Source organism: Malaclemys terrapin, chromosome 6, assembly GCF_027887155.1.
Source record: "Malaclemys terrapin pileata isolate rMalTer1 chromosome 6, rMalTer1.hap1, whole genome shotgun sequence".
In the NCBI taxonomy this organism is placed as follows: domain Eukaryota; kingdom Metazoa; phylum Chordata; order Testudines; family Emydidae; genus Malaclemys; species Malaclemys terrapin.
In genome coordinates, this window is record NC_071510.1 from 72,253,496 (window position 1) to 72,277,915 (window position 24,420).

A 24,420-nucleotide genomic window follows, 5' to 3' on the forward strand; every position below is an offset into this window, starting at 1 on the left:
AGGTGCAGAAAGCATTTGGAAACCGCCTGCCAGAAACGGGGAGGTAATGCTCTTCCTGCCCATTTATCTCAAGAAACCGGCACAAGTTTCCCTTCGAAACAAAATTAACCTCTCATTAGCCAGAAACTCCCAAGAAAGCTTTAAAACCTTTGCCATCTCTATCTAAAATGCTTAGGACTCCCCCGCCCCCCTTCCAAGCAATGCAATTACTGCCATCGGTTACACTTCGGTTTTCCTAACGCAGCCTGAGTTTGCATTTAGCTGCCATCAAACTGTCAATGCAAAAAAGGAAGCACACCAGCCACTTCTTCCTTCTTTAGGGCTCCTCTAGGGCTTCCTGAAATGAAGCCCAGCACTGTCTGGAATACAGAAATACTCTCTCACACACGTACTAGCTTTTGGATCCTATCAATGCCCCCTGGACCCTGTGCCCTTTCTTCCTATAAATGCTAATAACTGACCCTTCGTTGTTCTTGTTGTCAGCTAAAAAGTGAAAACTACGTAGACCAGTGCTGCAGACCTATATAGTATTCTTGAAACACTCCAGGGTTACATCAGTTGAAAACAATGTAGAGCAAGAGGTGTTTATTTTATCAGATGCAATTTGTAATTTGCAAACATGTAAGTGATTTCAGATGTCCGGCTGGATTGTTTAGCATGTTTTCCTTCCTTGCCACATATGGCTCCTTCGAAAACTAAAGACAGGTGGATTGACGACACACAAAACCCCGAGCTCCGACTCCAACAAAACAAAACAAACAACTCACCACAAACATCCCCGTGTCTTCATCCCTGACGCTTGCCAGCTGGAACAATAACAGCAAGAGCACACCGCGTCATTCAGCTCTTTCGCAGAGCGAGAGGGCAGGGACAACGGAGCAGCCCCTTTCCCCTTGGAAGGTGGGACTCATAATGACACCTCCGCGAGCGATCGGCTTCATCTGGGGCGCCAATGGACTCCCCCACCACCTCGGAGTGACTGTTTATCTGTCTCTCCCTTCCTGGCACCGGCACAAAGGGAGGGGATGTGCCTTTAATGACAGCGTGATCTTTCCGCTACCTATAGAAAACAAATGGGGGCGGAGGGGGAAGCGAGCGAGCACAATAATTCCCTTCTCCCTCCTGGGAAACTGCTCCCCCTCCAAGGGACACTGGAGCAGCAGCACAGTTTCTCCACCTCCTCAAGTCCGCAGACTCCTGCCAGTGGCTCCTGCAACCGCTGGAATGTACCTGCACATCTGGATGATCAGCTGGGCATCGCCGCGCCAGCCCTTCCCATTCGAGGCTTTGCACAAAGGAGCCTTTTACTGGCCTACGTAGCACTGCCTCAATGTACTCTGCCTGCCTTTTACAACCCCCTCACACTTGTTCACGACATAGTATCAGACTTCCTCAGCAAAAGCAGGCAGCGTGTTACAATATCAAAGCCCCCCGACCGAGCCTACAACAACCCCCTTATTTATTTAGGTATCCGCAGCCCTTTTATAACCTGAGCACGCAAAGCAGTTTCAACGGGTGTCGTCCCCTCCCCCCCGGCCTCTGCCAGGTTTCTCCAGATGTTTTGCTGCCAGCGGACAATCTGTTTTCCTTCCCTCTCCTGATGGCGTTTTATTATTTACATTGTTGTCCAGTTCTTGGGCTAACATTGAATTTAAATAACAACAACAAAGAATCGGCACAGAACTTTTGGCTGAAAATCTGACCTAGCAAATAAGTGGCTACATTTAACAGGAGGAAAATTTCGCTTTATGCTCATTGTTTTGAATTCCCAAAATTATTGGGGTTGGGGCGGATTATAAACGCTACTGTGTAGTCTCAGGATCTAGTCCTGCAAGTCTCCTTCGGAGTCTGGACTCCTCTCTTTTTCAACCAGAATGTCGCTTTCTAAGAATGGGTCGGAGGAGAGATGTGGCTCTCTTGTTTTCTGGACTGTGCGTTGCTTGCAAACACTGAGCAGATGCACAACAAGATGCACCGATAAAGCTAACAGCTTTCCCCCCTTTTCCTGTGTGAATTCCCGGCCCCTCATTTGCTCAGCCTAGCGATTGAGGGACTGATTAAAATCCCATTGAAATCCATGGAAACTCCTAATGGATTTCGGTGGGCTTTGGATCAGGTCCTAAAACAGCTTGATATAAGAAAGAGCAACCAACCCTAGCCTAGCCCTTTTCTCCCCTTAGTTAATTTCACTTTCTCTGTCTCCGTTTGCGAGGTGTCCTTGGATATAGGATCTCTTTGGAACTTCTCGGCTAGGGCAAGAGAAACAATAGGAACATGCTCTTCTCGTAAAGAACATTTCAAACGGCTCTGTTCCTAGCCCACAGGAACATGGGATTTTAATTTACCCACTTGCTTTGGCGTTTGAAAATCTACTGCAGCAATCAGGAGAGCAGTAGCTTTGATTAAAGATCCTAAAGGCAAATCTCGTGTGTTTTTCTTTTCTCCCTTCCACAAGCACAAAGAAGATTCGGCGCATGAAATAATGATGAGTGAGAGTTCAAAGCAATCCCAGAAAGCAGTTTTGAGAGGATATTTTCTAATGCAATCCCAGCCCTTAACTATTCTCTCTCTTTCGTGGGCTTTTGCCAGTGCAACACAACAAAGATAATCGAGCAAGGCATGCTTCTTTTCTTCTTTCCAGAAACATTAGTCAATATGTCTTAGCAATTACCTTAGAAGTCAGGACTTAAATAAATACAATTAAATAAATACTTTTAAAATTTGGTCTAGAATAGATCCCTTAGCTCATTGCCAACCCAACTTGGTTAAGGCAGCTGCCCCTCCTACAATTTTTGTCTGATTTACAGCACTTCTGACACCGACCTAGGTGAATTATTCACATGGGAGTTTCCTTAGGCTCTGGGGAACCAGAAAAGGCATACACCCCCCAATTACATTTGCACTGTTAATAAACAGGCACCTGAAATGTTCTGTACATTCACAGTGCTCTTTATTAGTCACAAATTGAAGTTTGCTGTTAACGCTGTGATCCAACATTAAGGTCGTTAATATTTTACATTTATATCACAACTTCCATCCATGTGCTACTTTCCAAACACTAATTAAGCCTCACAACACCCATAGGAGTCAGACAAGTATATTTTCTCCTACACATTTTCATGTGGTAAAAGCACTGCAGCACCCACAGTATTGCAAAACACAAGACTGAAGAGAGATCATTAGATGCTGGAAAGCATAAGGTCCACATTCAGTAGGCATTCCCACTCCCAGCTGACCTAGTAAACATTACCCATTTTATAGGTAGGAGCACTGAAGGAAGAATGGCATGTCCTTGTCAAAAATGGTTTGCTTTTTTGTTTGTTCTTTTAAAATTTTCTCCAAAATTTTCATGAAAATTTTGAAAATTTTCTGAATTTTTGACAAAAACAAAAATCAAAACAATACCAAAGGTTTTTTTTTTCCAGTTTCTCAGAACTTGTTCTTTCCTCTTTTCTTATGCCCTCCTTCACCCTTTCCCTTTGACCAGGGGAAAAAGGGGAAAGGAGGACACGTGGAGAGGAAAGGGGAAACAATACTGAAAAATAGAACATGGGATTTTGGGGTTTTCATTGTTCTGATTAAAAAGTTAAAAATGTTGAAAAAAGTTTTCTGAAAAAGGCCACCTTTCACTTTAAAAACAGTTTCAGATGAAAAATTCCAACCAGCTTTTGTCTTGTCTCCCCACCCTCTGCCCTGATAGAAGAGACTATCTTCCCTTGCATACAACAGGAGACCCAGACATGCTCAAGCCTAGGTGTTGGCTACTCACATGGAAAGAATGTATTTTGCAAGAGCCTCAGGCCTGACCTATATTTAGGGAATTTGCACAGACCCTTCATATTGATGTGCTGCACTGGTACAAAGCAAAGTTTAATCAGTGCAGCTTTCTTTGCCATGTTACCAGCGTAAACTGCACAACTGTAACCCCCAATTTGTGCCAGTGCCTCACATCTACTTAGGGGAAATGTGATAGGGCAGTCTGGCCCTTAGGGGCAATAGTTCCTAGTGATCAGCCCAGCCAGCTATGTGGCATGGCCTCCTAAGGGTTTGAAAGGTCCCATATATCTACATAGATATAGATCAATATAACTGTAAGGACCTAAGGGCTATAGATAGAGAGGAAGCAGTCCTGCGAATGAGTACTGCTTGGAAGCAAATCCTGTTGCTATATCTTTAAGGGCCTGGGGCCAGTAGCATTACAGAGGGCCAGGATCCCCGCTCACACAACCAACTGGGAATGAACTTGGAGAAGAGGACCAGTATAAAGCTTCCTTCCTTCCTCAGAGCTGGGTAGACCTAGAAGATAACAGCGGGGAAAGGCTGGCTTGCATGCTGAAGCCTGATGGCTAATAAAGGAAAAGGCTGACTGAGGGAGAATCTGTCATCAGGGCCGGCTCCAGGCACCAGCTGAGCAAGCTGGTGCTTGGGGCGGCAGACTGTTCTAGGCGGCATTCCGCCCAATCCTAGGGCGGCACGGCCGCTTTTTTTTGTTTTGTTCTTGTTCCACTCTGGCTGCCCTGTAGGGGGTGGTGGCACAGAGAACCAGAGCGCCCTGCAGGGCAGTCCTCTTCCTTCCCTCCCCGCGGACCGGAGCGGAGCCCTCGCGGCAGAAGGCAGGGCAGCGGGAGGGGCCGTGTGGCAGCGCCCCTGATGTAGCCCTGGCCGCCCCCTTCTCTCTCTCTCTCCTGCCTGCTCCCTCTTCCTTCCCCCCCAGCCAGTCCCCCTGCACCTGCGCTCTGGATGCCCCGTTGTTGTTTTTTTTTTTTTTTGCCTGGGGCGGCCAAAAAGCCAGAGCCAGCCCTGCTGGCATGGCAAAGACCCCTCAGCTGGATAACCCACAACTCAGCTACAGAAAGGAGAACTGAGGGCTCCTACTTAAAAAGAACCAGAGGAGCTGATTAACAAAACCCACTTTGAAGGGGATGACTCCTGGTTAAAAAGAGAGTGTGGGACAAACTAATATAGTCCCATTCCAAAGGCAAGAGCTGGAGATTCCTGGTTAAGGAAGGACTGAAAAGGAGTAACCCAGAGAAGGAACTGGAAAGGGTCCCAGAAGGAAAGACTCTTTCCAGGTGCAGAAAAGAAGAGTACCCTGAGACTGCTAGTTGGACTGAGCCTGAGATGATGAATATCCCTGGGTGTATCTGAGTAAGGTCCTACTTATGCTTATGATTGTTGTTAATGGGTGGCCTTTGATGAAAAAGTCTGTCTAGACTTGTTTATAACCTGAGTGAAGGGAAACTGAAGCAGGGCCGGGGTGACATCCATGCCATCACCATAGACTACATCAGTTACACCAATGTAAATTTCCTTACTGTAGACAGGGCCTCACATACTGCAGTGAAAGGTAGAGTATAAATACCTAGCCTGATAAAAAACACTGTGTCCACATTTGATTATGGAAATTGCTCTAAATAGAGCTGGACTGTGTCTCATCTAAAACCAGATAATCAATATTTCAAGCAAGATAACCCATTCATAAAATGTTTTCACTTTTTTCCTGCCAGACTTTCAAGGATTTTATACAGAAAAAAATGCTTAATGGCTTTTTTTATATAACCTACTCTGTATTGTGACACATTAAGCTCCCTTTTGATATGCAGAAGAGCATTTGTGACTTCAAGAGGAAGGGCATTCACTATTAACTGACATGCTATCCATATTATATAGTGTTTTGTTATTACTCCATTTAGTTCATCTTCACAAGCAAATATGAATCATTACTACAGTAAGGGTGACACCTCTAATTACATATATACTCCCAATAAAATGCAATACATTTCTAAAATCTTTTACAAATATTGATTTTAGGAAAATACTATTTTTGTTTAAATTCAAAAGGAGGTGATGGAGGATGACAAAAGAAAGTGGGATATTGTTAAAGGAGGAGGATAGGCATCCTTCATCCACACACAGTTAGAGTTATCAACAAAACCGCAGTTACTGCTTTACCTACACTGTAATTTACCAGACTACTGGTGTTCAATGATTTCAGTGGGAGCTGCTGTGAGCTCAGATTTTCAGAAACGGGTGGCTCTTAGGTAGTCATCATGCCATTTGTTTAGAGGCCTACCTATGGACTTAGAATCCATCCATTTCTGCAAATCTCTTCATTGGCGTTACTCCTGATGTATGCTGCTGTAAGTAACAGGAGAATCAGGCCTTAAACTTTCTGTTATGTCCTCTGAGCCTGATCTCACAATGATGTAAATCAGGAATTACTATAGTCAGAAAAGCAGTTACACTGGTGTAAAACCAATATAAAGTGAAATCAGAATCGGACCCTTAAAGTCAGTCTTTCCAGATAGAGGGGAGTCTGAGCCTTCACCCTGAGTTTGATTCTAATTTCTTTTTCCATTGATTTTGCATTGGTGTAACTCTATTTACTTCAGCTGAGTTACTTTCTGATTTACACTGGTGTAAGGTAAGAAACAGACCTTCTGTTTGTCTTAGAATTGCCTCTGCCTTTAAAAATTATATCCATCCAGTCAAAACAAATATACTACATCCACCCACATCCTAGAATGTCAAAGCTGTAGATTTCACATGCTTTTTAATAAAAACATTAGGATACTAGACTAGTAAACTTCAAAACTACAGACTCTAACTAGGCTTTGGGAGGAAAAGAGATTTTTCTGGCTTGAGGAGAGAAAGCAGTATGAGGCGTACATGGATAATTACTCACTACCTCACAGAATGAAACATTCTCAGCTGGTGGAAATCAGTGTAATTCCACTGAGGTCAATGGAACTATGCCAATGTACAGCAGCTGAGAACCTGGCCTGCTATTTGCTACAAAGTATTTCCTGTGTCATATGACAGTATATTTATCATGAGATGACAGACATTTTTACCACTTAGCAGCTATATATTATAACACATTCGCAATCCTTTGCATTACATGTAGCTATACAATTTGTACAGAGTTTTTGTTGTTGTTAGTTTGAATACACATTCTAGACCAGGGAAAAGTCCCCAAGTAAATGACACTTACAAGGGGTTGAGTGCCTCCTGCAGGATACAGCTATTGTGGAGTCATTCAAGCTGTGGGTACTGAGCACATCAGTGGACAAGTTTGTTTATACATTTTACCAGCCAAGCCAAGCATATAGATTACTACACTGTTGTGCCAAAGATTTACAAATCAGGATGTGGAAGAAGCCACTGCTTGAGCCATGTTTATATCAGTTTTGTTTGTTTGTGGGTAACTTGTTTTTCATGCCTTGGCTGTCAAAAAAGGAAGAAGGCAGTTGAAGCATTAGCCTTTTCCACATGCTGTTGTTATGCTAAAAGCTGGGTGGCTTTCTTTTACAATCTACATATCACACAGACTAAAATTTGTTAGTCTCTAAGGTGCCACAAGTACTCCTGTTCTTCTTTTTGATCTATATGGGTTGTCACAGAACTCATTCAGCTGATGGGCATGTTAGCACCTTCCATTCAGGTCAAATGAAAGAACAATGACCCTTTGTAGCTGAAACAATGGAGTCCACCACCCAAAGACTAGATTGATTACAAATGCAGGGACTGGGGATTGTCTTGCTTGTAACCGACAAGTTTCAGAGTAACAGCCGTGTTAGTCTGTATCCGCAAAAAGAAGAACAGGAGTACTTGTGGCACCTTAGAGACTAACAAATTTATTAGAGCATAAGCTTTCGTGGACTACAGCCCACAAAGAAGAACAGGAGTACTTGTGGCACCTTAGAGACTAACAAATTTATTAGAGCATAAGCTTTCGTGGACTACAGCCCACTTCTTCGGATGCAACCGAAGAAGTGGGCTGTAGTCCACGAAAGCTTATGCTCTAATAAATTTGTTAGTCTCTAAGGTGCCACAAGTACTCCTGTTCTTCTTTTTGCTTGTAACCGTCTTTCTGTGTGTTGGTAAAAAAGAGGCAAGCAGAAACCAGGAGACAGCAAGAGAAGCATTTGTAGTGTGGCCTTGAGAGAAAACCAGGAGAGAGCATTTTGGGCAGAGTTCTGGCTTGAAAGGCAAGTGTAGAATTGTGAGCAACCTGCCTCCTTTTGTTTGATCCTACTGTGTTCAGAGAAACAGGACTTTATGTATATTCTTTGGAAATCAACAGAATTGCATCAGAAAAATATCTATCATCAATTTCTCCTCCTACTGAAAACAACCCACGAGACCTTGGATACTGGCTAATTGCTCAGGCCAAAAGGGATAACACTCTTTTGAATCACAGCTTGGGTACATGGCAGTGCAGAAAACTCTAAGGCTGCCCAAAAAGGTACAGGAGTTGCACAACCGGAGGATAAACAATTCTGGCTTCTTCTGTTTTGCCAAATGAGGTATTTCCAATAGGATGGAAATAACTGTCTCTTTTTGGGAGACATAATTCTTGTGTCTCAAGCTGCTTGGTGACAGCTGACCTGGCAGGATGAATCACATACTGTGCAACTTCCATTTAGCACTTTCCATGTTTACTTTCTTTTTCTTATCCAAATTATATTGCAGATGTTCTTTGTACTTCAGACACCTGGGCAGATTGATTGTCTGCTTGAAAGGAGAGTCTCTCTCTCTTTCTCTCTAGTTTGTGAATGTCAGATAAGCAATGAATATTAATACTTTCTGTGCAACAATGTTAGCATGTCATTAATTTTGGCTCAAATAGTTCACAGAATCCTTTTGGTAAGGAACAGACATCTAGTCCATCTCTCTGTGGCAGGATTAATTTAATTGTTCTTAAACCTTTTTTAATTAATGAGTGTCAGGACTAACCTTGAATATGTGCACTGACAGCAATTCCACAGCCTCCTTTGGCAGCTGGCTCCATTGAATAACTGTTCCTATTTTCATTGTTTCTCTCTCAGTATTTACCGTAATCCCATAACTTCTGTCCTCATTGACTGAAGGAATAACTGATCCCTAATTTCTTATTAGCATCTTTTGATGGATAGGTTGATTATTAACGTATATTACCTCATTCCTCATCTTTTCTTTGGATTGGTGATGCCCAGTGCCCAGAATAACCTTTCCTCATAACTTGTATTTTCCAAAGCTTTGATCAGTTTTGTTGCTCTCTGAATTCTTTCCAATTTGTCTGTGTTTTTAAAAATGAGGTACCCAAAACTAATTGTTCTGCTTCAAGTGAGCTCTATGTAGTAACAAGTAAAGCAAAATAATTACTCTTGTCTACTCCTGATTCTCCTGTTAAATGTCATATTGGGTTCTATTGCTTTCTTTTATGACCAAATCATATTGTTGATTCATGTTTATTTATCATCCATACAAAACTCAGATCCTTCTTTGGTATTTCCTAGCCAGTTCGGCCACTATTTGAACTACTTCCACCAAGGCCATTAATAAAGCCATTAATACAAAATAGACAAGGTGATTACATATCACACCTGATTCTGATCTCACTTGCACACAGACCATAATGGTGTTAAACCTGTGGATAAGAGATCTGGCACCATGGATCAGATCATCCTCTCTATTACACCAGTTTTATCCTAGTATAATTTAATTGGCTTCATTGGAGTTACATTGATGCAATGGAACGTAGCCACAGTTTGGATGTGTTCACTTTTCAGTTCAGTGAGGTTATTGAAGTGAATGCTCTATTTATTTATTTATTTATTTATTTATATTGCTGTGGCACCTATGGGCCCCTTTGTGCTTTAGGTTAAGTAAAAGAGTAGCAAGAAGAAAGAGAGGGGAGGCTTGGAAGAAGGGGTGGGAGTAGGAAAAAAGAGTGAAAGGGTAGAGCATGGCCATCCCGGGAGAAATGATATAGATGATCTTCAGCAGGTGAGATTTTTAGGCTAAGGTCTGAAATTTTGTAGAAGTTCCCAGGGGGACAATATCATCCAGGTTCTTGCTTCTGGGCAGAATAATCTCCTCTATAATAAAGTTGAGGAAATCTCCTGCTTACCTTGACTTTATCGATTTAAATCTTGTCTCCGGTTTCTCAAGACTATATTGTATTAATTGAATTGTAACCCTTCCTGGCTCCATAACAGCCCTAAATTTGATTAGCGCATTCTCCCCTTTAAGTTGTTTAAGTATCTGGGTCCAGAATAATTACCTCTCTAATCTGACAGTGAACCATTTGTATTGCAGTAGTGCTCAGAGCCCCCAAGATCAGGGCTTCATTGTGACAGACACTGTACAAACACATAGCAAGAAAACATCCCTGCCCCAGAGCTTACAATCTAAATAGACATGACAAAGGGTGAGAGGGGAGACAGGCGCACAGACAAGTGAAGTGATCTACTTAAGGTTGCAAAGCAGGACACTGGTAGAGCCAGGAACAGAAGGCAGATCTCCTAACTTCCCTCTAATGCCCTCAACCCCAGACCACATTGCCATTAATAATTATTCTCAGTGTTTGGTTTTCAGTAGCTAATTGTATTCTCCTTTCATAGTAGATTCTTTTTGTTGTTTTCCTGAGAGACTGTGCAGTGGAACCATATTAAGTGTCTTGCTATCATTAAGACACACTAAATCTGCTACACTGATTTTCATTCAGTAAGGCCCTGATCCTGCAAGCTACTTCAACAGGGGTTGATCCATGTCTCTGACTTTAATGGGGCTGTGTGTGAGCACAAGGGTCTACCTGTGTGGATCAGTTTGCAGGGCTGAGGGGCAACTTTAGTGCCAAAACCTGACTACTGGGGGGAAAGAGCTATATGGCGTGGAAGGGATGAAATCATCATTGAAATTACAGTGCAATGTATGAGCCTCTCCAAAGCTACTACTGCATGAACTGTCCATCAAACAACAAATACATTTGTGGTGTTAAAAAAAAAAAAAATCAGCCTCTGCACAAAGGACTAAACTCACTGAATTATTGCTTGAAAGTAAATTAGCCAAGCAGTTGTAATTATTAGTCAGTACCACTGCTCAGATGTATGGTAAAATGTTATATTTCTACTCTGTCCCTCCACTGTCCACAGTGGCAGATTTAGAATTAGTGGAGCCCTGTGCTCCATTTTTTTCATTTTTTCATTCAGCTTCATTTTTTTGGGCCCCCTCTCGGGACCCAGCTAAGAAAAAGAACTTTTTCTCTTATCTCTCCCTCCCTGTTTTTCATTCTCTTTTTCTTCATCCTCCTACTGTATTATAAGTAATAGGAAGTAAATGAAAATAAAGTGAGGTACCTTGATTGTTTTTGTAGTTTAACTCCCCCACCCCCGACCACTTGAAAATTGCTAAGAGTCTTAGCGGATCACTTAATGATCTTTCCAAATATTGTTTGTACTGTTAGCTAACTATTGTAAAGTTCTTTGGATAAGAGCGCTTTATAAAAAAAAAAGAAAAAAAAAAAGTAAAAAAACATTGGGGTCTGGGGTCTGGCCAGGAGTTAGGATGTGGAAGGGGGCTCAGGGCTGGAGCAGAGAGTTGGGGTGTGGAGCACTTACCTGGGGCAACTTCTGTTTGGTGTGAGGAGTGCAGGTGGGGATGGGGGAGTGGTATAGGAGCTCCCGTTTGGTGCTCAGAGCGGAGGTGTGTGTGGGGTTGTGTGTGTGGGGGGGGAGTGCAGGGGTGAGGGGAGGGGCTGGTGTGTGTGTAGGGGGCAGTGACGGGGGGCTCGGGGCTGGGGCACTCCCAGTCGCAGCCGCTGGGTTCCCTTACCTTCTTGGCTGGTGGACATGTCCCTGCCCTGCCGCCACTGCTCCTGTTCGCTGCCAAAGGGAGCTGTGGCGGCAGCAGCACGTGAGAGCTGAGCCCCCCTGGCCTTTATCCAAGGTCTGCCAGCAGCAGTACACACCAGGGATTGCACCTGTGCTGCCTGGCGTCTAGAGGAGCAGGGCAGCAGGACAGGTGCGGACGAACGCCCCACCAGGGGAGCGCGCCCCCAGCCAGGCCCTCACCAGCCTGCCTCACCTGGCTGCCAGCACCAACCAGCAGCAGGAGCGTGGCTCACCAGCTGGGAGAGCTCACTGCACGCTGTGCCTCCAGCATCGCTCTTAAATGGCTCCCTCCCTGCTCTCCCCCACAGCTTCTGACCCTGCAGCGGTTGGAGGGCCCCCGTGCCAGGGAACTGTGTGTTTCATTGTAAATCCGCCTCTGACTGACCAATAACTGATCTGTAACTTTGCATACATTTTTAAACATTTTATCATTGTATTGTGTTGATAAACAGCAACACTACGTGTCCTATTTGATAATTTGAACAGTAAATGAGTGTCTGACAAATGTGCAAACTAATGTGACATTGTTTATAAATGTTAATATTGTCAATCTTACTTTTCCATTATACAAAAGGGCAGTGTAAGGATTGTGAGGGTTTTTTTTTCCTTTCCATTGTTTTGTGCTGCAGTGAATAGTAATTACAGCAATGTTAATTATTTCATAGGTAAAAGTTTTAAATACAACATTAAATTAATATGGTTTGTGAGCAATTTACCTTATAAACAAATTTCATACTGAGTAAATGAAAGCTAAAACTTGGACTGGAGGTACATTGTGTTATCTCGTTAGTGGGTGTGTTGTGTCATGATACTTATATAGGTCTGTTGGTAGAGCCAGCTTCTGTGAGTGACTTCTGCTCATAATGATCATCACATCATTAGGCAGAGGACCAGGCTGTGGATGAGAAGTATTCTTTGGGACATATTCCAAATATAGCTGAGTATCTTACATCTTCAAGTTTGTCCTTGTATTCACACAGCCTTTTGCTGCAGAACTGGGGCCTGTGCATAGGTGCCAGCCAAATTTTAAAAATATTTTGCTAGGGTTATTATCTAAATAAAGTGGGACTTGGATGGCTTTAGTCCCCATTCTGTTCTCCACAGCTCGCTCCTCACTCCCTCCACTGGAGGATTTTGTGCGGCATTCTAGTAAATTTTAGCACATACATTACTTTATCAACATTAAGTCCCAGATACTCAAAGGTATTCAGATGCTTAACTCTCATTCATTTAAATGGGAGTTAGGCCCAGATCCTCAAAAAGTATTAGGAAACTAACTTCTTAATTGGACTCTCTCCTCAGACCCTACGCTACCAGCACTCCCAGCTATCTTCGAGACACCACTGACTTCCTGAGGAAACTACAATCCATCGGTGATCTTCCAGAAAACACCATCCTGGCCACTATGGACGTAGAAGCCCTCTACACCAATATTCCACACAAAGATGGACTACAAGCTATCAGGAACAGTATCCCCGATAATGTCACAGCTAACCTGGTGGCTGAACTTTGTGATTTTGTCCTCACCCACACTATTTCACATTTGGGGACAATATATACCTTCAAGTCAGCGGCACTGCTATGGGTACCCGCATGGCCCCACAATATGCCAACATTTTTATGGCTGACTTAGAACAACGCTTTCTTAGCTCTCGTCCCCTAACACCCCTACTCTACTTGCGCTACATTGATGACATCTTCATCATCTGGACCCATGGAAAAGAAGCTCTTGAGGAATTTCACCATGATTTCAATAATTTCCATCCCACCATCAACCTCAGCCTAGATCAATCCACACAAGCGGTCCATTTCCTGGACGCTACTGTGCTAATAAGCGATGGTCACATAAATACCACCCTATACCGGAAACCTACTGACCACTACACTTACCTACATGCCTCCAGCTTCCATCCAGTACACACCACACGATCCATTGTCTACAGCCAAGCTCTAAGATATAACCGCATTTGCCCCAATCCCTCAGATAGAGACAAGCACCTACAAGATCTCTATCAAGCATTCTTAAAACTACAATACCCACCTGCTGAAGTGAAAAAACAGATTGACAGAGCCAGACGAGTACCCAGAAGTCACCTCCTACAAGACAGGCCCAACAAAGAAAATAACAGAACACCACTAGCTGTCACCTTCAGCCCCCAACTAAAACTTCTCCAGCGCATCATCAGAGATCTACAACCTATCCTGAAAGATGATCCTTTACTCTCACAGATCTTGGGAGACAGACAACCCCCCAACCTAAAGCAAATACTCACCAGCAACCACACATCACTGAACAAAACCACTGACCCAGGTACCTATCCTTGTAACAAAGCCCGATGCCAACTCTGTCCACATATCTATTCAAGTGACATCATCATAGGACCTAATCACATCAGCCATACCATCAGGGGCTCGTTCACCTGCACATCTACCAATGTGATATATGCCATCATGTGCCAGCAATGCCCCTCTGCCATGTACATTGGCCAAACCGGACAGTCTCTCTGCAAAAGAATTAATGGATACAAATCTGACATCAGGAATCATAATACTCAAAAACCAGTGGGAGAACACTTTAACCTGTCTGGTCATTCAATGACAGACCTGCGGGTGGCTATATTACAACAGAAAAACTTCAAAAACAGACTCCAATCAGAGACTGCTGAGCTGGAATTGATATGCAAACTTGACACAATCAACAAAGGATTGAATAAGGACTGGGAATGGCTGAGCCATTACAAACATTGAATCTATCTCCCCTTGTAAGTATTCTCACACTTCTTATCAAACAGTCTGTACTGGGCTATCTTGATTATCACTTCAAAAGTTTTTTTTCTTTTACTTAATTGGCCTCTCAGAATTGGTAAGGCAACTCCCACCTGTTTATGCTCTCTGTTTGTGTGTATATATATCTCCTCAATATATGTTCCATTCTATATGCATCCGAAGAAGTGGGCTGTAGTCCACGAAAGCTTATGCTCTAATAAATTTGTTAGTCTCTAAGGTGCCACAAGTACTCCTGTTCTTTTTGCAGATACAGACTAACACGGCTGCTACTCTGAAACCTAACTTCTTAATTGCGGCTGGAGAATATGAAGCAGAAAGCTTCATTGATTTGATCAAGGGCACAGAGGGAATCAGTGTCAGCACTAGATTTAGAATGCAGGAACCCTTTGCATTCAGTCACATAGCTGTGTTCCTAGTATTTCCTTCTCATGCTACTGAACTGTCCCTCCTGTGAGCAGAGGTTGTGCTGACTAGTCTGCCCAGCAGAGTGGCTGAGCTGCAGGCAACTGATTAGGAAGGAATATGTGTCAGCCCCATGGCCATCACAAGCAGTCTGAGCAGCACAGCCATTCCCCTCCCTGCCCCACCCACAAACTGATCTATGGTGCTTCCAGAAATCAAGGAACCTGTGTGGTCAGGATTTTCACAAGCCTCAAAGGCCAGTCATACGTGGCTGAATGGAACACCAAATAATCTGTGATTTTTAAGAAAAATCAGTACCAAACTTGTAAACTGAGCCATCAGTGATAATTTCTGGGCTATTTGCATGAGGAAAAGGATGACAATGATACTTAAAAATAACAAAACTGCAATTCTTCTTTATATTTTTAAATCCAGCTATTTATAAAAATCTTAGTTTAGACAAATAATCTGTATATCTAAATTCTTATACCACACCCATCACTATTATCTGAATGCTCTGTTCCAAGACTAGCTAAACGTAGATGCTAGGAAATTAAGAGAATGGGGTTTAAGATTGCCTTCTATATAACATTTTTGAAAACACTTATGTTTTTTTAAAAATCTGAAAGTAAAAACATTTTCAGGGGAAAATGAAACAAAAAAAATTGTTTTTGATCAGGTAAATTAAAAGCCTAAGCAATCTTACACTTAGAATGCAAGGGGAAAGACGGCTTCTGTGTTGCAGTCATGTTCCTTTTATTATTGGCCTTTGTTCCAAGAACAGCAGGCAGCTGATAAAATGCTTGGAGCTTCCAATCATCCTCCTGTTATTAGCTTGATGAGTGTTCCATTTTTATCTCTATATTGTAATTTAGTGTCACAGAATTTCCGGTCTATTTTTTAGCTGGATTATGCCATAATTGTTATGAGATACATAAAAAGGCTTTTGATTATACCATAACATTATGAATTATTGTTTCATATAGCGACACACTGTGCTCAGTGCTAGTATGCATACCTGAGCTTTAGCAGACACTTTACCTTTGATTGCTTTGCACTGCTTGCTGCCAAGAAACATTCATTTAAAAATTAAAAAAAAAAAAGAAAAAGAAAATATAGTTCCTAGCCTAGTATTCTAAAACAAACAGTTATTAATAAATCTACTTTATTAACTTCCTTTTCAGGCTATGATGGAAGAAAGTTGTGTAATATTACAGCAGCTATGTAGAGCAAGTGAATGGCATATGAAGACTGACATGCTAATCAGCATTGTTGTAGAAACATTTTTCAGGAGCACGGATGGGTGAACTTTTCCATCTAAGAGTTCCAGGCTGCAGGAGATGGGTGAACCTCAAGATTTTCTAGCTGTTTTGGGTGTGTTTTGAACCTTAGATTATTGTTTTTGATCGTGGTTCACCTGTCATATAAATCCATATTTTCATTATTTCTGAAGGATGATTTTAGTTAAAAAAATGTTTTTATAGCTAAAGTCAAATCTTTGTCTTTCAGAGAGGGGGAAATTTTCTAAGGCACACATAGCAGGTAAGTGTCGAACTTCCATTAACTTTCAATGGGAGTTAGGCACCTTTAGAAACTCCAGTCAAAACTAGAATGTTCTCTTGACTTTCTCTGCCCTGTGAGGACTGGCTGTTTGCTGCAACCCCCCTTCTCCCTCAAGCTCTTCATACCAGCTTCTTGCCACACCTGCTCCTCTTACCCACTCCTCTCCTGCCTCACATCCCTTCCTATGTAGCTGATCATCTAAGTAAATCCACCCTAAATAAATTAAAAAAAAAAATGGCACTACCATGGCGTTTCCCACTATTCATTCAACTGGTGTGTTATATAGCCTTTCCACCACCTTGTTTCTGTTTTATCTATTTATACAATGTTGTCTCAGTTTTTCCTTGTACTCCCCAATCTGTCAACATCCATTCTCATCTTATACTTAGACTATAAGCTCTTTGGGGCAGGAATTGTCTTTTTTGTTGTGGATTTATACAACCCCTAACACAATGGGATCCTGGTCCACAACTAGGGCTCCTAGGTGCTATGGTAATACAAATAATAACTGCCACTGCCGTTGAAAATCTCCCCTGGAGAGATTAACCTCCCACTCTGAAAGCTAGGCTGCCGAGAACTGGGTCCCCTCTCCAAACTCAGATGCTTTCTTCACAGTCACTCTGAATCACATCATCCCCTATGTGACTATGCCATGAAATTCCCTCTCTGGTGTTTTGCAGATATTTTAAGGGGACCATTAGACCAAACAGTCTGAGCTCCTGCATAATACAGACCATTAAATTTCACCCAGTTACTCTGTAGTGAGTCTGACCCCCAGTAACTTGTGTTTGACTAAAGTGTATCTTCTTTCAGGAAGGCACCCAGTCTTGATTTGTCTCCTTCGTGTTTTCCCTTTGAGTAAGGGTTTGCTTCTCCTGGGGGAAAGGTAGGAGTTTCAGCTCCTGCAGTCAAAGGATCACATGAGATCTGCATAAATCCCATGGGATCTACAGAGAATTTTGACTTCTATGGTTATTTTAAATTAAGTATTCTAGTTAGATTGCTTGTCATCCATAGGCTCAACATGCACCGTGAATCAAACAGTATAACCAAATAAGTGTCTGGGGATGATCAGCACCATTTTGAATTTTGAGATAGAATCAGTGGATACTGGTCTAAACCCTCAGCCCTGCAAGGTGCTGAACACTCTGGCTCTGATCCAATAAAGCACTTAAGCACATGTGTATAGTTACGCATGTGAGCAGTACCATTGTGGTCAGTGGGACTACTAATGTTTAAAGTTACTTAAGTATCTTGCTGGACTGAGGCCTAAATAGTGACCAGAAAAGTATTAAAATCTTTGTTCTCCCCACACCTTCTTTGTAAAGTACAGAGAAGGCCTGAGAAGTTGTGTTGTTTGCTTTTTTCCTTCTTGCTTAATGCCTTGGTAATATCAGGAATGTGAAGTCTGATCTTTGATTTTGCTGGATATCTCAGGTATGTGTTTTGATTAATTGCATCTTAATTGCAGGTGTGAGGGTGCTGTGTCTTTAGTGAAAATATCTTTTCTCCAAAATGTTCATTAGTCGCTGAAGTTACCACACAAAAACCAATGAGTTTTAAACAGTCAACTTTCAATCTCTTGATTCTTGTGATGTCAGCATTTCAGCATGAGACGGTCTCCCAGGCTAGCCAAACCCTGAGTTTCTAATGTAAAAAATAAACACACACACAAAAAACCCATCACAATTTATATCACATAAAGAAGCACAAAAGGTGGCACAAACCCATTTTTTTCCTTTTACAGGCCACCGTTAAGCCTCAAATTGGCCTCACTTTTCAAGCAAATTAAGATGCTTTTCCTAAAACTGTTACCCTTAAGTAGACTGACCATGAATATGTCACATATGTTGCCAAACTTGTGAGGTTTTTGCAGAGATGGTCTTTAACATCTGAGCTCTACTTTTGATAAACACTTACCAAGAAAAACCTCCATTGGTAATTTATGAGCAAATAATGTATGTTCTCTGATGCTATTCAGTGCACACACAGATGTGCTAGATGCACCCTGTCAAGCTGTCTGAAGTGGTTCACCACCGTGAGTGGCAACCTCAGGGCAGACTGTCAAGAAGAAGGACAGAGACCCCAAACTGACTGTATGTTCTATAATTCGATTTCTCCAGCCCAGTAATAAGTGTGAACTCCTAAAGCACTGTAACAGTCTTACCATGGAGTCACAGACAGTCCTCTTGGGCATTCCAGTCTATCTTGCCACCAGGCAAGCTGGACTTAGTGATAGCTTGTTGCTATACACCACAGATCACAAACAGATTCAGGTTGCTTCCAGTCCCAAGGGACTTATCTTAGGTCAATATGTACCTTAGATCTCTCACCAGAGACAATGCTGTAGCCAATCCTGTAATAAACTAACTAAAGATTTATTAACTAGGAAAACTAAATGAGTTATTACAAGGTTAAAGCAAGAAAACGTATACACACAAATGACTTGCAGTCTATGGTTCTAGGGGTAATAGAGTTGTAATAATCTCAGCTCTGAATAGCTTTTAGGGCTAACTCAGGCAAACCCTGGGGATCTCTGCTTCTGTTTCATAGCTCCCGCCCAGGGCCGCCCAGAGGATTCAGGGGTCTGGGGCAAAGTGGGGGAGCACTTGTACTCACAGGGCAGCACTCTGAGTTGTCTTCAGTGGGTCCTTCAGTCGCGTCGCATCTTCGGCAGCACTAAAGGACTTGCTGTTGAAATGCCGCTGAAGACCCAGAGCGACTGAAGGGCTCCCCTGCCGCCGAAGTGCCATCGAAGACCTGGACCACCGTCGGGTGAGGAAAGGGATTCTTGGCCAGGGCTCGCGGGGCCCCTGCGGGGCCTGGGGCAAATTGCCCCACTTGCCCCCTGTCCCCCCCCGGGCGGCCCTGCTCCAGCCTCATGGGAGTCCAAGTAGCAAAAGTGAGAGAAGAAAAATTTTCTTGTCAGCTGTTTTTATTTCCTTCTTCCAGAATTCAAGCTGACCGTACAAGCCTTTTTGCACATAGCCTCCTATGGATGTGAAGGGGAAATTAACAAGTATTGTGATGGCCTACAATGGCCTATTTAGTTTTGATGGGCCTTCTTGATGGTTAGAAGTCCATCCCTCCTGTCTGGTTCACAATTTCAGAGCAAACATTTTTTACAGTCATAAAGCAAAAACTTAAAAATTACCTATAGCATGTGATAAAGATACTATAAGGGAGCTTAATGCAAACTTACAAGCATTTCATTGTTATAACCATATTAACAGACAGGTGAAACAGACTGGTTTTCAGCAATGAATTTGTCAGTGCTCGGCTGGTATCTGCCAGCGTCACACACCTCTAGCCCCAAACTTTCACACATACACCTGTCTGTGTCCTACAGAGCAAAACACCAGCTGCTATACTAATTGGGTGTGAAGCTTGAAATTTTACTTGACTTTTTTTTTTTAAAGTCAGGAATAAAAGGTACATTAACTATTTCTGCTCTCATATGGCTCATGAAAACTAGCCGTCTTCAGAGAGAGAAATAAAACGGGACTCTTCATCTGCTAGTGTTTCTTTACAACATGAAAACCAAAAAAAGTTTAGCAAAATATAGTGGCCTCATTTCTTTATTACAAGGCTTAATTTACTGTTCATAAGTACACAATGACGGGGAGAATGCAAAAAGGCACAATTTAACTGTAAAATACATTTTTTTCCTAAAAATAATGCTTTATTATGCTAAACGGGTGGGGCTTTGGTCACACTGCAGGCAGTGGAACTACCCTTTTGGACAGGGCTGGTGGAAAGTGATCTTGATGGGGAACAATTGATGCAGTGTTTAATATGCCCCCTTTCCTTTCTGTGTACAGGGGCTAGTCTTCTCTTTACCCTTCCCCCACCTGGATTTTTTTCACCTCCCAACTGGAATCAAGGAGGTCTGATTTTAGAGGATTAAGTTACAATGGTCACAAATGTGGTGGGTTCCATTGTCGTTAGGGCATTAGAAAGTGTCTGACTGAGGTCCCTGAACCCAATGTGCTGCCTGGAAACTGGCCCTGGGCATGACCCTGCATGATGAGGGTGGGGAACATCTCTGCATCTCATGCAACTTGTAGCATCCCTTAGCTCTCCTACCTCTGGCATAAAAGAGGGGAGTTGTGTAGGAATCTGGCTTCCAGTCAGGGTTCCTTGGCCAGTCCTGAGGGTGTAGAGGGGGCATGACTTTCACATCCCTCCTCAGGTTTATAGTCTACTGAGGCTATTAGTGAACACTGAGAACTGCACTGGAACAACCCTGCTGGATAGTTTGGGATGGCTACACCAGCTAAAGTTTTAAATTAAGTTGTAGCTTCTGCATTTAACCATGTTATGGTGCCCGTGCCTCATTATTTTCATGTCAACATCAGGGGGGTTGGGTTTTTGTGGTTGTTTTTTTCTTTGGTGTTTTTTTTTTTTTATGGTTAATAGGTAAAGTTCCAGATAAGTAACCAGGTGTGGTTTTATATGTAGCTAAGAAAACAGACTCATAAGACTTGACACATTGTTGTTGTAAACATTATGTAAGCAGTAAAGCTGGTTGGAAAAAAAAAACAGTATCAAAATTCTGTGGGAATTATTTCATTTTTTATTTTTTTTTCTTCAAAATTTCAAAAAGTATTGAAGTGGCCCTATTTTATTCTTGTTTCCCCAAATATTTCCTCTCTCTTTTGTTATGGTATCCATTCAATTTTTGCTTTGCATTTCTTTACTGTTTCTTCCATTTCTGTCCCTGTCTGTCTCTCTCTCATTGTGTCCATTTCACCCCATTTTCTGATATCCTCTCTCTTTTCTTTTCTCCGTTCCTTGCAGACTCCTTTTGCCTTTCTTTCTCAAGTGTCCTTTGATTTCTCTATTTCCTACTCTTTTCCTTTCAGCAGTTCTCTCTCTCTTTTCCTCTGAACTACTCCTCTGTCTCTGTGGCCTCCCTTTCCCACTTGTGTCATCCCACACATAAACCAGATGTATCCGATCACAGCACAATTGCTGAACTGGCTGGAAATTGACAAGCCTCTACACTATGATCTCAGAGCAGCAGCGGCTGCTTGGAATCTTCTCAGTTTCAAATTCCTTCAGCTGTGATGCTGCTGTGACTGGAAACTGGGATGCCAGGTGCATCTGATGAGGTATGTGCAGCTGTCACGCACACAGCATACCAGTTGCCCCTTCCTCATGCATTTTACCACTGACCCAGAGCAGTTTTATTTGTCTCTGTGCGCTGGGCACTACGTTTTTTTCCTAGTCTGCTTTCTAGTGTGTTAGAAGTCATTACTCCCCCAGCAGCCAGTCAGGGTTCAGGATCCCTAATGTTCTGACGCATTCTTATTTTTCGAAGAGTGAACTATATGCTCCCTTCCTTTGGCCACTTGCAGCTCATGTTGGCAAAAGGGTCACACATGAATATTTGCAAGGATATGACAATCATTATTAGTTTCTGTTACAGGCGTGATGAGAGGCCCCAATCAAGATTGGAGCCCCATTGTGCTAAGCATTTTACAAACCCATACTAAGAGACAGATGCTGCCCCAAAGATCTTCAATCTAAATAGACAAGACAGGCAAAGGAGACAGGGGTTGGCACACAGGGAATTTTTAAATGAGACCTTAATCATCCTTGCGGTCCCTTGCATTTAAACCTTAAATAATGAATCTGCAAATCTTACATAACCCCGGTGGGAGCCTCACACTTCTGCTTTTATGGAAGCCTCTCAGCAAATATTCACATGGCTCAGCGACCAGAGGAAATGAAGTAGTGGCTAGGTTGGGGGAGGAGGTGAGTAAAAGCCACTTTCCTTGGAATGATCCCCTTCCTCTGTGGCCTCACGTCTGCAGTCCTAAAAGGGATTTGTCAATGGTGCTTGCAGCAGAATTAGCTAATCTCTTCAGGTGGGATTTTCAAGACCAGTCATTCAGAATGAGCCTAACTCTGTTCCCATTGGAGTCAACCTTTGAGGAGTTCCAGCAGTGTGCTAAGTGCATTGCCATGGTGGAGTGGAAAAAGGAGCAAGGTCAAGGCCAGAACCAGTGACTATCTTTGCCCCTTGGCCTGCAGATTCACAGTGCTAGGGTCACATTTGGTCTCATCCACTCCCCTACAAATTTTTGGCCTACACTAGTGAAGGAGGCCCTGACTCCACCCTGCGTACATTCTGTCGCTGCCAAACCCACTCAGGAATGGGAATGCTGTGTTGGAAATGCAGCTCTCCAAGTTCTACAGAGAATCTGATGCAAGTGTTTTCCTCCTGTGCTTGGAAGAGAAAACAGAGTCATCTTGCGCAGATCTCGGAACGATGGGCAACTGTGGCTGACTAATGAAGAGGCAAGCTGTTTGTCTTCTGGTGTAATATACATTAACTCATAAAAGAACTGGATGGTTTGTAATAAGTTAATACTCACTGCTAGGAGTTATTTCTTAAAGAGCCACATCCTCAGTGGTATAATAATTTACATGAGCTGAAGGTCTGGCCTAAAATTGCCTTCCCTTTATAGGTATGGCTGCTGGAAGAACTCCGCTTGGTTTGGTGTGCCTCACGTGTGCATCACTGATGTCACAACACTACAATTTATTAAAGATAGCCCACACAGGTATTCATTTATATTAAAATAAGAAAAAGTGGTCCAGGCAGGCCCTCAGTAGTGTAAATCAACATAGCTGCCTTGACTTCAGTAGAGCTGTGTCATTTTGCTGTGTCATTTAAGCTCAATGAGCTTATCTTTCAGTGTTTTAATTTTAAAATTGAGATAATATTAACAAAGAAAAACCAAATATGACACTTACTGTAGGTCCTACACCTAAATAAAGTTGGATAGCTAAGATAGCATATGGTATTCATGCATAATTCAGTATTAGTTCCAAACATGAACAGATAGTTACACAGTACTTCCTTTAAAAAAAAAAAAACCCAGAATCTGTATTTGCTCATTCCTTTACATTTTTTCCCGTGGCCTTAAGTGTTAGTCTCCTCATTGGTTTATTAATAAACTGCATTGGTGCGTGTTACTATTGTAATGTTTATTCTTCCAGTATCTACAGTGCAAACAGTAGACAGCAAACGCTGTTTGTTTATCATTATTATAGATGTAGGGATAAAACAGTTTTAAGTAAAGAAAATAAAATTCCATCTGAGTTCTAATCATTCCCAGACTTTTTAAATACTGTGGCACTGTAACTGTAACCACATTTTTGGGAATGAGAAACTCCTTGGATTTTAAATCATCCTATCTCTCACATAATTTTAGATCATTCTGCCATGGTCAAGCCCAGAGGATCCTCATCACTTAACTAAAGAACTGATTAAAAAGTTGAAGCAGTAGCTCAGTACATTTAACTCGACCTATGGTACATCCCCAGAACTCCTATGCTTTTCAGAGTCAAGCACTTACAAGCATCTGAAGAACTCCAGTAATCATAGCATAGCAGAGAGATATTTCAAGTCACTGGAGTGTCCTATTTTTTTCAGACCTAAATGTCAGTTTGCAACTAAATCAAACAGCGATCTAGCTCAGCAATTTGGGAGACACTGAAAATTGCAACACTAAAAAATATTTTAAAAATGTCCTTTTAAAAAAAAAAAAAAGTGTTAAAAAGATCAAGTCTGGCTGACCATTTAAAGACCACAGGGGAGCAAACAGAGAGCAAGCACACCAGTTTGTGATGGAATCTGAGGGCAAATTCAGTTTTGATGTAATGCCACTGATCCCAACCCAGGTTTACTTTTAAGCAGTCAGCCTAGCCTTCCTTTTGATATCAGGAAGCCAAAATTCCATCTTCACTTACACCTGTCTATCTTAGGTTCCTCTTCACTGTTGTATCTGAGCATCTCACAATAGGTTTAGTATATTTTGCCTCACGACACTCCTATCATCCCCATTTGGGAAACCTAAGAACAGAGAGACTAAAGTGACTTTCCCAAGGTCATGTTCAGGAAGTCTGTGGCAGAACAAGGAATTAAACCCAGGTCTCCCAAGTCCAAGGCTAGTTCCCTAACCATTCAACAATCTTTCCTCCTATCTGCGCAGCTTGA

General features: G+C 42.3%; 1 protein-coding gene across 2 annotated transcripts in view; it reads right to left on the minus strand.

Moving 5' to 3' along the window:
* RGMB (repulsive guidance molecule BMP co-receptor b) overlaps nt 1-2,390 on the minus strand; it is a 28,661-nt gene extending 26,271 nt beyond the window's left edge. For both annotated transcript variants that reach the window (XM_054032267.1, XM_054032265.1), the window contains exon 1: nt 768-2,390. The gene's annotated coding sequence lies outside the window, so the exon portion shown is untranslated. The remainder of the gene's footprint in view (nt 1-767) is intronic.
* Nucleotides 2,391-24,420: the final 22,030 nt, after the last annotated feature.